This window comes from Ambystoma mexicanum, chromosome 6q (assembly GCF_040938575.1).
Source record: "Ambystoma mexicanum isolate Mex_15411 chromosome 6q, UKY_AmexF1_1, whole genome shotgun sequence".
NCBI classification, from domain to species: domain Eukaryota; kingdom Metazoa; phylum Chordata; class Amphibia; order Caudata; family Ambystomatidae; genus Ambystoma; species Ambystoma mexicanum.
Window position 1 is genome coordinate 480,826,800 of NC_090937.1, and position 12,859 is coordinate 480,839,658.

Genomic DNA, 12,859 nt, shown 5'->3' on the forward strand with positions numbered 1-12,859 from the left:
TGGAATATTGAGTAACGTTTCTGAATGTAATAATGCCCTCTCCGGGGTCCAGCAGAAATTTGGCTAGAGAAGAAACATTAGGTATTTGAACAGATACTAAAATTGGTAAAGTGTTCTGGTGGTGGGAACTATAGTATGAATGCTTTTTGGGATTTTACCTGGTTTAGTAGCACCATTGTTTTCCCTTATGCTGGACATGGCATTTTGGATGCCTTCTACTTCCTTGATTAACAGGAAGAATTGCAAGTACTTGTGAGTCAACGCAGTGCACAAGGTTTGTGAAAATCAGAGAGAGCTGTAGAAACCTCCTCACATTCCTTTTCAAGTCAACTGAGTGATTAGACATCTTTCCTGACACACAATCTCTGGGGCCACTTCATGTACTTCCGGATCAATTGTAGCCGATTCAGAGGACTGTAAAAGGGGTTCACCACTTCATTTGTTGCCCTTCTTGCTTAACATTTGATATGATTTTGATTTTCTATTTGGTTATTGAGCACATCTATTTTTTACAATACTTTGCATGAAGCATGGAAACTCACCATTTTTTGGGGTTGTAGCAACAATTGTTTTGTTTCACCTTTTGAAAAGTATGTCTCTGTGATAATATCTCACAAAATGGCGGATTTCTTGTACGAGTGGAGTAGAAGACCACTGGAGTGGTGTTGGGATGGCAAAATACAGAACTTCTATCTTTTCAGGCGAGGTGTGATTGTGAAGTGGATGATGATAGGTCAGGGTTCATTTTGGATGCCTGACTTTAGGGATTAAGAGCATAAAATCCATATGCAATCTATCTTTGACCACTTCAACTTTGAATGTGTGTAAAAAGCACTTTGAGATACTAGCCAACACACTATTTTAAAGGAACCCAGATGTCTGCATGCAGCCACCAAAGTTGCTGGTGCAAAGAGGGTAAGTACTTGCATACGGATGCCCAAAAGGGAAACATAGTTATAGGCCTGTGAGGGGCAAAGAATCATCCCTACCATGAAATGACTTTATGTGAGGGTATTCCCTTATTTGAGAGTCAAATTATATATGGTTTGTAACAGACAAACCAACTCAGGAGGAGGGCTTCATTTTCTAATTGTGGGTTAAGACAGGGTCTATTCAATGTGTGATACACCTTCTGCTCAACAGGACAGAGATTAGGAAGGAACTAACACTCTACCTACAGTTTTTTTTCCACCACCAACCTTTTCTTGATTATTTAGGGAAAGAAGTCTATTCATGCTACTGCCTCTCCCCACCTTGCTACCTCCCTCTGCCCAGCTAAGGAGAGACACACACTTGCACCCCAGCACCCTGTTCCTAGGGCCTACCTGTATAATACTAAAGTGCTTGCTTCAACTACCCTAATCTTTCAGCCACAAAAGTCATCTTATATTTGATGTTGTGTCAATATGACCACCCACTCCTACCCTGCAAGCATTCACAACTCTTCAGCAAGCAAGACAATGGGCCTCATTACAAGTATGGCGGTAAGGCAACAACAGTGCCGGTAACGCTACCGGCACTGTTGCTACCATACCGCCATACTACGAGTTCTGCTTGTGGGTGCCCTTGCAGCCACCAGGTCTGACCTGGTGATGGTACTAGCACCTGCAAGCAGAACAGGACTGTAGCACCGGTGCTACAACCTTCCCCATTCCCATTGAGCCCTATTGCTCAAATGGGAGTGGAGATGTACCGAGTCCGGCACCTGCGAAAGGGCAATTACCGAGTCCGGCTGCCCATTCGGATGCGTTTTACCAGCAAGGCTACCTCCAACCTCGTAATGAGGCCCAATATCCTAGAAGTGGACAGTTTTGGTCACTGAACAAATTTGAAGATCTCAGATTGCTGATATGTTTGGTGTTCTTCTATCTTTACCCTTACCTTACACTTACCAGAACAGAATGCTGCAAGGACTGTGAATGATATGTTCCACATCAACTGCTATTTTGCTTTGGTTGCCCTGATGTAAGCTCTGTTGCAGTGAGTGAACCTTAAAATCTATACAAATAAATAAGATACTGTCCACCTATGAAGGATAGCTGTCTGGCAAGTGTGTACAACACATGGCTATTTAGATTTTTCAGAATACTAAAAAGATGCTGGTGATCCATCTCAGAAAGGCTGGTCCGCTAAACAGACAACCCTTTCATTAAACTCCAGAACAACCACATAGTGAACACCTGTGCCTTACTGCATCAGTCCCCTGATCTGAAGCTCCTCCTCTCCAGTGTCACAAACAGGTTCAGGGGTCACAGGTTCCCTGATGGGCAGGTGCAGCTGACAAAAAGGCCATTTCAGAAAGAGGGTGCATTTGAATCTACCCTTCTGGTGCAAAACCAATATAATTAAGATAAACTATCACCTGGTGGCTGGGTAATCTTGAAAGATATGCCATACCTAGGTATTGTTATAGTGGCTTATAACTATTACAGCCACATCAGATGTGTAAAATACCATTGCCAGCCCTGTGAGCTCAGACCAGCTATGAGAGGCTTGGTAGATTCTAGGCTGCCTGACTGTCTGCATTCCAGTAAATGAGACAAAAGGCCTGCCTCTGTGGACTTGCTGGAAGGATGGGTACCTCCTCCATTGCAGGCCTGGTAGCTCCCACCAGGATACCCCCTGAGGGCCTGGATTTAGAGAGGCACTTCCATATAAAAGGCCTGCCTCACACTTGAATACTGCACATCAGAAAACATAGGGAGAGGAGTTAGTGAAATCAGAGAGCAGAAGGGGTCTAGTGGAAGGGTCCCCCCATTTTGTTTTCTGTGAGCTTCTCTCTCATTCTTGCCCCCTCCACTTCCTGCAAAGCAAGGCACTCTTCTTGACCTCAGGAGGAAAAAATTCACTAGAGTCAGGGAATGGGAATGGATGCCTCAAAGCAAGCTTGCTTTCCACCAATCCTCTTTGACCATATCCCTTTAAAAGAGGGTGTCTCTCACTCCTTCTTTGATTCATTTTTGGAACTTCCAGGGCAACAGGGAGAGTTGTTCTGGCCTTTATTGCAGAGCTGTTCTTTACAAAGACCACTGACAAAGGTCAGGACAGGTGTTCTGAGGCAGATACAAGCTCTGCTTCCTACCCATCCCTTGACACATTGGGGGTACTTTGCTGAGGACCAAGGGCTGACACTCTGCTAGCAAAACTCTGTAGGCGGGGAGCAGGGGCAGAAAAGGGCCCACCTTGTCCTTGACCCACTTGAAGTGGGTATCAGAGCATCCAGAGAAGCAAGAACAGCCATGTCTGTGTTGTCACTCAAACCACCTCAAACGGAATTCAAACCATGTTCAACACTTTCAAACCACCATGACCCATGGTGCTGCCTTAGGCACTCACCTTTAAACTTCAAACCACTGCTTGCATTCTTCAAACTAGATTGATGTTGCATCACGCAAGTAGAGCACATCATCTTCCCAGCTCAAGCACCAGAGCACTGTGTGACGACTTCAAGCCACTGCATCTTCAAAGCAAACATTGAACCACCAGGGCTTTCCATAAAACATTGACTCAATCTGCTGGAACATTGCCTCACTCATCGGCTCACACCAGTGGTACTCATGGTTTAAAACAACACTCAATTGCCAAACCTCTCCTGAAGATCCATCATTCTGCATCACTCAATGCCACCTTCGTACCGCACGCATAGATCAAGCTTTGAAGCTGATTTCTTGGTGACTCACTGCCTAGGATCAATTTGACTCACCACTTTTGAACCCAGTTTCAACATACAAGCATCAAGCACTGGAGGACACTGCTGGGCCATAGGATCTTGACCTGTCTAGGTAAAAGAAATCAAGCCGATTCAATGGGTAGTATAAAACACTAATAGTCCTGGGTCTAAAACTGGCCTGTCAGTAATTTTCCCAAACACTGATTTTATAATGCTTGCTTCAAAGATTTGGGGGGAAAACACATTTTCAAAGCTGAACTGCTTGGGGATCAAGCTGAAAACAGCTTTCATATGTGTTCACCATTAGTCATAAAACTGCTCATGGGACTAAATTATGGCACTTGGCCAATTTTCCCAAATTCTAATGTTTGGCTTGTTTATTTTTTTATCTCTGAAATAAGCCATTTCATCCCATTTTTTCAGCATGCATTTTTCTTTTCAATGAGAGGACTATTAAGGTATATCATGATGTATTTTTGTTTGGTTAGCCTTTCCATCTTTCCTGTACTGGTGACGTGCTAAGTTTAGTGTGATACCGAGATTCAACACGCTGTACATATATAACCTGTGTTGGCCCTCGTACTTCTGTAGCTAGAATAAGTGGATGCATGAAAGCACAGAAACAGCCAACTGGAATGCTTCGCAGGGGCATTCAAAATGGTTTACCGGTAATCTTTTTGAACCACAGCTTTAGATCACTTTTAGGCTGTCCTATCCTTAGCTAGTCATAGACACCATGGGCTTTTTGCCAGATTTATTAACCCTTTCTACCTAACAGGTTATCCAGAGTTTGGTTTGAATAACATCACCTGTCACCTGGCCTGCTGATCCACAGCATCACAATTGTTGGAAAGATGTTATATGTTTCTGGGCCACAATGGCTACATACACACTTGTGATTGTAGTTTGTCTAAACTTTTAGAAGAGTAGAATGCTAGATACATACTCCGCTACATCATTTTTAATATTAGGAATTGTATATTGCTTGACTATTCTGTTTTTAATTTTAAAAATAATTTCTACAAGAGAACACATTCATACATTTTAAAGAAGAGAGTGCGAGCATTATTAACATGTTTCTTTGCATTTGAGTATAAAAGACACTATTTTGCAAGTGCAAACACTTGCTGGTTTAGTGATAAAACTGTGTTTGAAAGATAACATCCAAGTTTTATCATACAAGTATCGTGTATTTTAGCACAGCTGGAAGAAAATATATTCATGAGATGTCAACATTTTCAGAAACTGTGTTGTCCTGTTCCATATTTAGAGCACACATGCACCTTAAATGGGGAGGTATATACTAGGCACATATATTGCATACCGCATTTCAGTAAAAGGAGGCATGTTTTACATTTTAATTTTGTATTTATGCATTGTACACACATGATTGATCCTTTACTGCGTTTAATGGAGTCTGGGCTTCGAGCCAGAATATCATTTCTTTATGGTACATGAGAGAACACTGTAAATATAGGACAATGATGCGATCCAGTGACTGTTTTGTTTATGTAAATAGTCTCTGATGTACCCGTAAATAATACACAATGTTCTGGACTGTTCTCCAAGCTGCTGGGTATACTCTTTATATGGTGGCCAAGGTCAGGTATTCTAGGAAGCCTTAGGTCTCGTGGAGTGAAACCTCTGGAATATGTTCCATATTCCTTCAAAATGTGTGTCACCATATTCTTGGGGAATATATTTTGAAAGCATGAGGAATATGTTTGATGTTCCTTCAGAATGTGTAAACCTGTTCTAGGGGAACATGTTGATGGAGCTTGCAGCATATTTCTTGTAAGCTTGTGGAATATAAAACATAAACAATTCAGATGTGTTATGAAGAGAGCTCCTGGAAGGACTTAAGGGAGTGCTGTTCAGGATCATCACAGAATGCCATCGGGCAGGAGCTGAAATGAGGACTTGAGCTGAAAAGCTGCCTTCATTCTGCTTTATGGCAAAGGGAGGAGCTCTTTTTAGCTCCTTTTTCTGACTTCGATTTTTGCAGAATATTTGAATTTTTAGTATAGAGGCTCAAAAACCTTTTGCTTTTCACTTTTTGAGAAAAACAATTATTTGTTATTGAGCTGTATATGAATACACCCTGCCCTTATCTACAGAAGCTCATACCTACTGACCTATCCTATTTGGATTTGGCTTATGTTTGAATAATGGTTAATTCAATTGGCACCAAATTTATTTTAAGGCTTGTTGTATAGCCATTAGAGACCATGATGGTTTGTTTAGGTGGTTTTTCAATTGAATTTCATATTTTGAAGATTTATCATGATTTTTGGTATTGCTCAACTCATGCCTCCCTCTAGCTATAGTCTGTGAGCTTTCATCTCTCTCCAGTTACAGAGTAGTGGTGTGAATATGAGAGATATGTTTTACCTGGTTTGATATTGCATTGAGATAAGGTAGAGGTATTAAAGCCAAAGGGCCTTACAATGAGTTCAGTGGTCTATGGTAAAAGTGGCAGTAGCGGAATTGCCGCAACATTTACCATGCCGCTGAATCATGACTTGGCACTAATTCCGCTCACAGAATTAGCCGCAGCGGAATTACCACCAAACGGTATTAACACCATATTAGAATTTGAAAAACCACCAAAATACTGCCAACAATGTTCAGTTACATAAAAGGTGGAGGTAAATGCATATAGGTGATGAAAACCAAGCCACATGTGCACCCAATCCACTCAGAAAGGGTTAATAAGGCCACAACGTTCCCAAACACACTTCTGAACACCTAGATGCCACTAGCTGTCACTAACTGGAACATGCAGCTGCTCCTGCTCCATATTGAAGTGTAGAGACAGGAACAGCAGCACATTGCACAGGGCACAGAGAGAAGGAGATATCACCATGCAAGGCAAGCACACATTCCCCGGGTCAGGCCTCCACCCTGGACATTAATTGATATCCAGCTGATCACCCTGTACCGGTTGAACAGGGAGACCATTGTTGAGCTACTCCCCAAGATCCATGTTGATACACAGAGCAGAATGAACATTAAAATGCTCTTACCCTGATGCTGAAGCTTGAGTTGGTTCTCCATGTCTTTGCAACTGGCGCTACCAGCTCGCTCACGGCATGCTGCATCACATGTCTCAGCCCACATATACAGGAGTGCTTGAGCAGGTGCTGAAAGCACTTCTGTTCAATGCCTCCCACCACATCTCCCTGCCCACCGGGTCAGCACAGAAGAATGCCACAACGGTATATTTCTTTGTAGAAGCCCACCTGTCCAATGTCATTTCCGCTCTTGTCTGCATCCATGTGGGATTGCTCACCACCCAGGCATCCGAAGAGGTATACCACAACAGTAAGCAGTATCACTCCATGAATGTCCAGATCACATGCGATGCTGACACTGCTGTGCTCACTGCCCGGGTTCCACATACAATGATATGGTCCCGTGGAACAGCACACTACCTGCACACATGGAGAGCCACAGAGGACAACGAACATGGATACTGGTTGAGTACAAGTGCCATCACACTAACTAATCTTGCAGCACCAGTGAAATGCTTTGTGAAAGGGGGGGCATTACCACAACTGAACAATGCATGCCGTGTCAAGGCCCTGTACATGCAGGATGAGCAAAACACACACCAGCCTCATCACGACTTGGGCGGTAACGGTAACGCTATTAGCGCGGGCGGTATTATCCCTACGAACTCCCCGGCGCTAATAGCGCCGGATCATGAGTTCGGCGGTAATGTCAATCCCCATTCCCCATTGAGCCCATTCGGGAATGCCCCATTCCCCATTGGGCTCAAGGGGGAAAATTCGCGCTAATACCGCTGGCGGATTTCCCGCCGGCGGTAATAGCGCGAATTTTCGGCGGATTTCCCCCCAGCTCAGAGGATTTAAGGGTTACCGCCGAAGTCGTGATGAGGCCTACACTGAGAACAGCATGAACCACAATGCAATTGAACACATTACACAGCATCGAATTGCACAGTTCAACAATGCACAAAGACAATGCAACACTGGCAGAAAATAATGCCATCTACTCTAGTAACCATTTATGTTAAGCCAAAATGGAAAGAACTCAGACCTCACAACATTAAGCCTGCACAAGAAAAACTAATCACACAAGCCCAACACAGGAAACATGCATTCTGCCATGTTGATCACAGACCATGAAGTCAACATCAATCCCATGCTATTCCTCAGCTGTGTGAATGGTGTAGCATGACAATGCATATGTCCTATCCTAGTAAATGACTTTACATGCAATTACTATGATGGTAAATCATGTTGTATAACAAATCTGGAAAAATGCATGAACAGATTGGCCATCTACATGTCTTCAGAAAAGGCAGCACATCCACAGTGACTGACACCTGTGAGCTTTGCAACTTGCAGGTGACTCTGGAAACACCAAGCTACCATGGCTAATGCTGTGCATAGAGCAGACATTTGGCCTGCTGAAGGGTAATTTTGTGACCTACACTGGACTGCAAGGGCCTTGATGTACAGTCCAGAGAAGGTTGGATGAATTCCTTGCCTGTGCTATGCTGCACAACATCCACCTCGGGCGAAATGTCCCCTTGCAACTTGATGAGGCCATGCCAACCCCAGAAGACACCAACCCAGTACCAGCAGGTGCAGTGCTGACACACAGCGAGTGGGAGGAGGGAAGGGATAGTCATCTGGTGTGCCAAGAACTAATCAGACATTATTTTTGAACGCATTGATAATTACATACTGCACACCTTTATAGATAACTATGTATTGAATATATCACATTAAAACAGTAAGGAATGTTGTAGCATTGCTCCAAGTGAACTAGTATGTAATGCTTAAGTGTGAAAAAGATATCCCCAATGCACCCTCCCCATCCACCTCCCCTCCCCAACTCACCATCCCTAACACAAACTCCCCACCTACCTCCTCACTACCCAACACACCAACCCCAAGACACCCTCCCCACTCACCTCCCACTCCCCAACTCACCATCTCCAATACACCCTCCCCAACACCCATGCCCTCCCACCTCCCTCGTGCCTATGTACAGTGTCATGAAATGTCACTTCAGTGGCCTCTTGACCTTGCCAGTCTGCTCTGGCACTGTTGAGACCAGCTGAAACAAAGAGCTGTGCCTTTGGTTGATGGGCAAAGATCCATCCGTGGGGGTGACAAAGGTGGAGGGCTGGTACTCCAGGCCCCGGATGTGCTGTGGTGGCAGTAGCATGCAGGTCTTGGCAAATGCCACATGCACTCCATGTGCTCCCTCATCCTCTACCCACCAGAGGTGATGGCAGCAGTGGACTTTGAGAGCTGCCGGCACTGGCGGTCCTTGGACTGGGAAATCCACCTGTATGATCCCTGGACACTGTCCTGGATTGCCTGCAGATGCTGCACCTGCTACCCTTCCAGGTGTTTGATTGACACCTGTCACGGTTCCATGGCACCTAGCCTCACCCCTATCACTGTCTGTGTGAGCTGTTACACTGTCTGTGGGCTCCGGAGAGGAACCAGGCTCAATCAGGGCTACCTGAAGCCCATTTTTTCCTCATGCTTCTCATCTGGAAATCTATCACGTCCTGTGTCAAACCCAGCCTGGCGCTGGTGATGCATGTCTGACCCAGGTGATGAGGGGGTGTCAGATGCCAGATCGGTGGGTTCAGGTTTGTGGAGGGCACCATGTTGATCCATGTGAATCTCCAGAGGGGCCGGTTGTGTTGTGTCTCTCACAGAATGTGCATCAGAATGTGCAGTGTCTCCTGTGCCATCTGCATGGCTGGTTGAGGGGCCACTGGGCACTGATATGGGGACGGGGGGTGTCTCCACCTCTAGCACAGTTGAAACTGTGCTGCTCTCCTGTGGCCTTGCTGCCTCCCTCCTGCTCTTCTTCCCACTACTCCCACATCCTGCCTGGGCAGGTGTGGAGGTGGATGCACTGCCAGTGGTGGAGGTATCCTGTGTAGTGGAGGACCTGGCCTCTTCAGCCAGTCGACTGTGTAGCTGTTGGGTGGATAATGACGTGCTGTCAGCTATCTTGCATATAAGCAAGTGGGCTAGCAAGGCACACATCCAACATGAGGTTTGTTCTTCCAACAAACATTTTGTATGATGGGCATGGTTGGTTTCAGACCAATAAGTACAGCTACTGCTATGAGGGAGTAGTGCCTGCTGAGGGTGTACAAGGCACTTGCATGTGCACATTGCCTATTGGCCAGCCCACATTGTTTGTTGATGTGGCAGCGCAGGGGGGTCACTTGGCAACATGGACTGTATCAACGCACATGGGTGCTTCTCAATTGTTCCATGACTTTACATCACATTTCCTCGACAGTGGATGTGCATAACTACACTATCACACCTTGCCTGTCACATGCATGTAGTCAATGTGCCTTTGTAGTGATTGTCATGTGGTTGCCCATTCCCCTACCCATTGTGCTCATCTATGCTGGGGGGCACAGGCTTTTGGCCACTACATTTGTATGAGAGTGGGGACTGATAGACTCACCGCCATCCCCTTTGCTGCTTGTTCCAACCTCCGCACTGCCGATCCCCTCTATCCATTCCATGTGGAATATGGAGATGGCCATCTCCTCCCATGGAGTCAGGGTGAGGGATTGCATGTTGCCACCTCCTGTTACTGAAGTCTCTCTCGTGTGCCTGGCCATGAGACTGCAGACTCTTGCCTTAAGGTCAAGCCATCACTTATGACAGTACTCACTGTCCCATGGGATAATGCCCTCTGCCACCACCTTGTCCCTGATGGTGACCCAGATAGCAACCTTCATTTGGCCAGAGGTTCTAAGCTGCCTGCTCCCATAAAGCTCCTCAGTGTGGCAGACAACCTTGTCTACCTGCGCCTGCAGTTCTGCCTCTTGAACTTCTGCTTTCAAAGCCTCATCTCAGGCACCTCGGGCTTTCTCTTTTCCTGTGACATGATTGTGCCAAGTATGGTGTCCCGACGGCAACAAGAAATGGGAGATTCAAAGTGGATTGTACTAAGATGTTCACCGCAGTGCTTCCTGTTCCCGCAATGATGCTATTTCCACCAGCGATAATACCACCGGTAATATTTCTGCCAGCTGTAATTCCGCTGGTGGAATTAAAGCTGAATGTAGGGCAGTAACGGTTATTCCACTGATTCCAGGTGGAATTAACATTGGGTACTCATTTCTGGCGTTAATTCTGCTGAACAGAATTACCATTACCACCAAGGGTGTGTGCGTGCTCCCACCAAGTTGTAATACAGCAGCAATTCTGCCAGAGGGTGGTAATATTAATGCCTCCTCTACTGCCGTATCACGGCCCAACTCATGAGACCGAAAGTATTGTGAGCGACTATTCAATTAAGGAGCCATTACTATGCATGAGGCATTTTAGTGAGAGCTAATTACCATTAAAATTCCATTTAAGAAGCTTTTCACTATAGAAGGCATTTCTGATGAAGCTTTACATAGATTACTAATTCATTATCAGTAGGTATAAAGGCTAGAAGTGGATTGAAGTGTTTCATTGATAACCTTTGTTATTTGGAATGTGCTATCTGTAAACACATTGGAAACTGCAATGATTTATATTACCTTTGTCTTTGATTAAAAAGAAAAGAACTTTGCAGGATGGTGTGAGAGCACTAATTGAGGTTTATTTATCAAGGGTCTTTCCATGAACATGTGCTTTAACTGTGTCTAGGTGGCATCTATGCATACTGCAGTGGATTGCCTTACAGTATATTGTGCATATTTCAATAAGGAATAGGTTGGTAAGAGGTTTAGCGGTAGTTAGCCTCTCTATAAATTTAATGACATTAGTAAATCAGTCTTATGCAGATGAGTGAGGGTCGGTAGCCCACTGCAGGGGTTTATTGTCCACTCTCTTGTTGATACTCTGTGACAAGAATTTTCTTTTCTCTACCTCTATACCTACCAAACCGTCTGCTGGGGATGGGGGGAGTCGTGGGGGGGTCTAGCACACTGCCTTCGGGTGGACAAAAGGCTCTGGTTGTTGAGGTGATAACATGTCAGAACAAATGATTTGATCAATAGAATGTCTTCCAAATACTCCACTAATTTCATTGTGGCATTCAATTTAAGTTGCTACCTCACTCACCAATCCTTAGGTTCACATATATTCCACCTAACTTTACCCTTCACCCTTGCATATTAGATATTTTGATATTCTTATTTGCTGTTGTACATAGCTCGATTTTCCTGTCCATTTTCCTTCAATAAAATGTTGTTAAGTACATTGAACAGGATCGAATGTCGGTTTGTTCGGGTGAAATGACACCATGCAACGTTCACTCATCATACTGACATTTCTTAACACGTTTGTGCTTTGACACCTAGTACATTCCAAACCCCTTTTATTACTATGTGGCTGGTACCAAGGCACACTAGCTTGCTTTTAAGTTATGTGTTTGAAAGAGTGTCAGTTACTTTGCTGAACACAGCATATGCCCCGTGAAGGTTATTCTTCCTTTTTAAACTGTGACATGAGCTGCTGTGTCCATTCCTACACAGTCATCCAATAATAAATATGATGGAGTTGGGAAAGGGCCTAACACCATTGTGTTCCATAGAACATGCTCTTCCCTTCTATGTCCAGAGCAACATTGCTCTTGAACATCCTTTGGATTCTAATGAAATCGTTCAGGATTCTTGGTTAATACAGAGGTCTTACACAATTGGGCAGGACAAACAGTGTAGTGCGCCATTACACAATGTGCCCTCTAATTAATAACACTATGCACTACTTCTTTCCCAAACTCCCTGTAACAATAGCATGGAATTTTAAAACCAAATATGTAAAGCAAGTGTGAATTATTCGTGCAGTATGAGCAAAGGCTTCATTTGTACTGCGATGGACTTTGTATTAGGAAAACATTCCATTTACACGGTTTGTACCTTAATGTTAACATTGCTGACATGTGTAAACTTCTCCTTTTTCCAAGTACTAACTTTAAATATGTTCGAATTCCTTTTAATAACCTTTTTTTTCTCAGTGATTAGTTTTTTTATGTATGACTGGAAGTTGACAGGTAGGTCCGGAATGTCTGAGACATGGTTGATGGCCATCCGCTCAACACAATGTTCATTCCACATTGTCTCCGGGGACTGTGGGTATTTTCGCTCTACCTGGGCCTCGGACCCTTGGAGTATTGTGGGTGTGTTCACTTTGCCCAACAAACGGCCGAACCTATTACCACTGATGCACAAAA

General features: G+C 44.5%; 1 protein-coding gene across 1 annotated transcript in view; it reads left to right on the top strand.

Annotated features, from left to right (window-relative positions):
- TACR3 (tachykinin receptor 3) overlaps positions 1-12,859 on the top strand; it is a 1,544,685-nt gene that overhangs the window by 937,258 nt on the left and 594,568 nt on the right. The window lies entirely within an intron of this gene.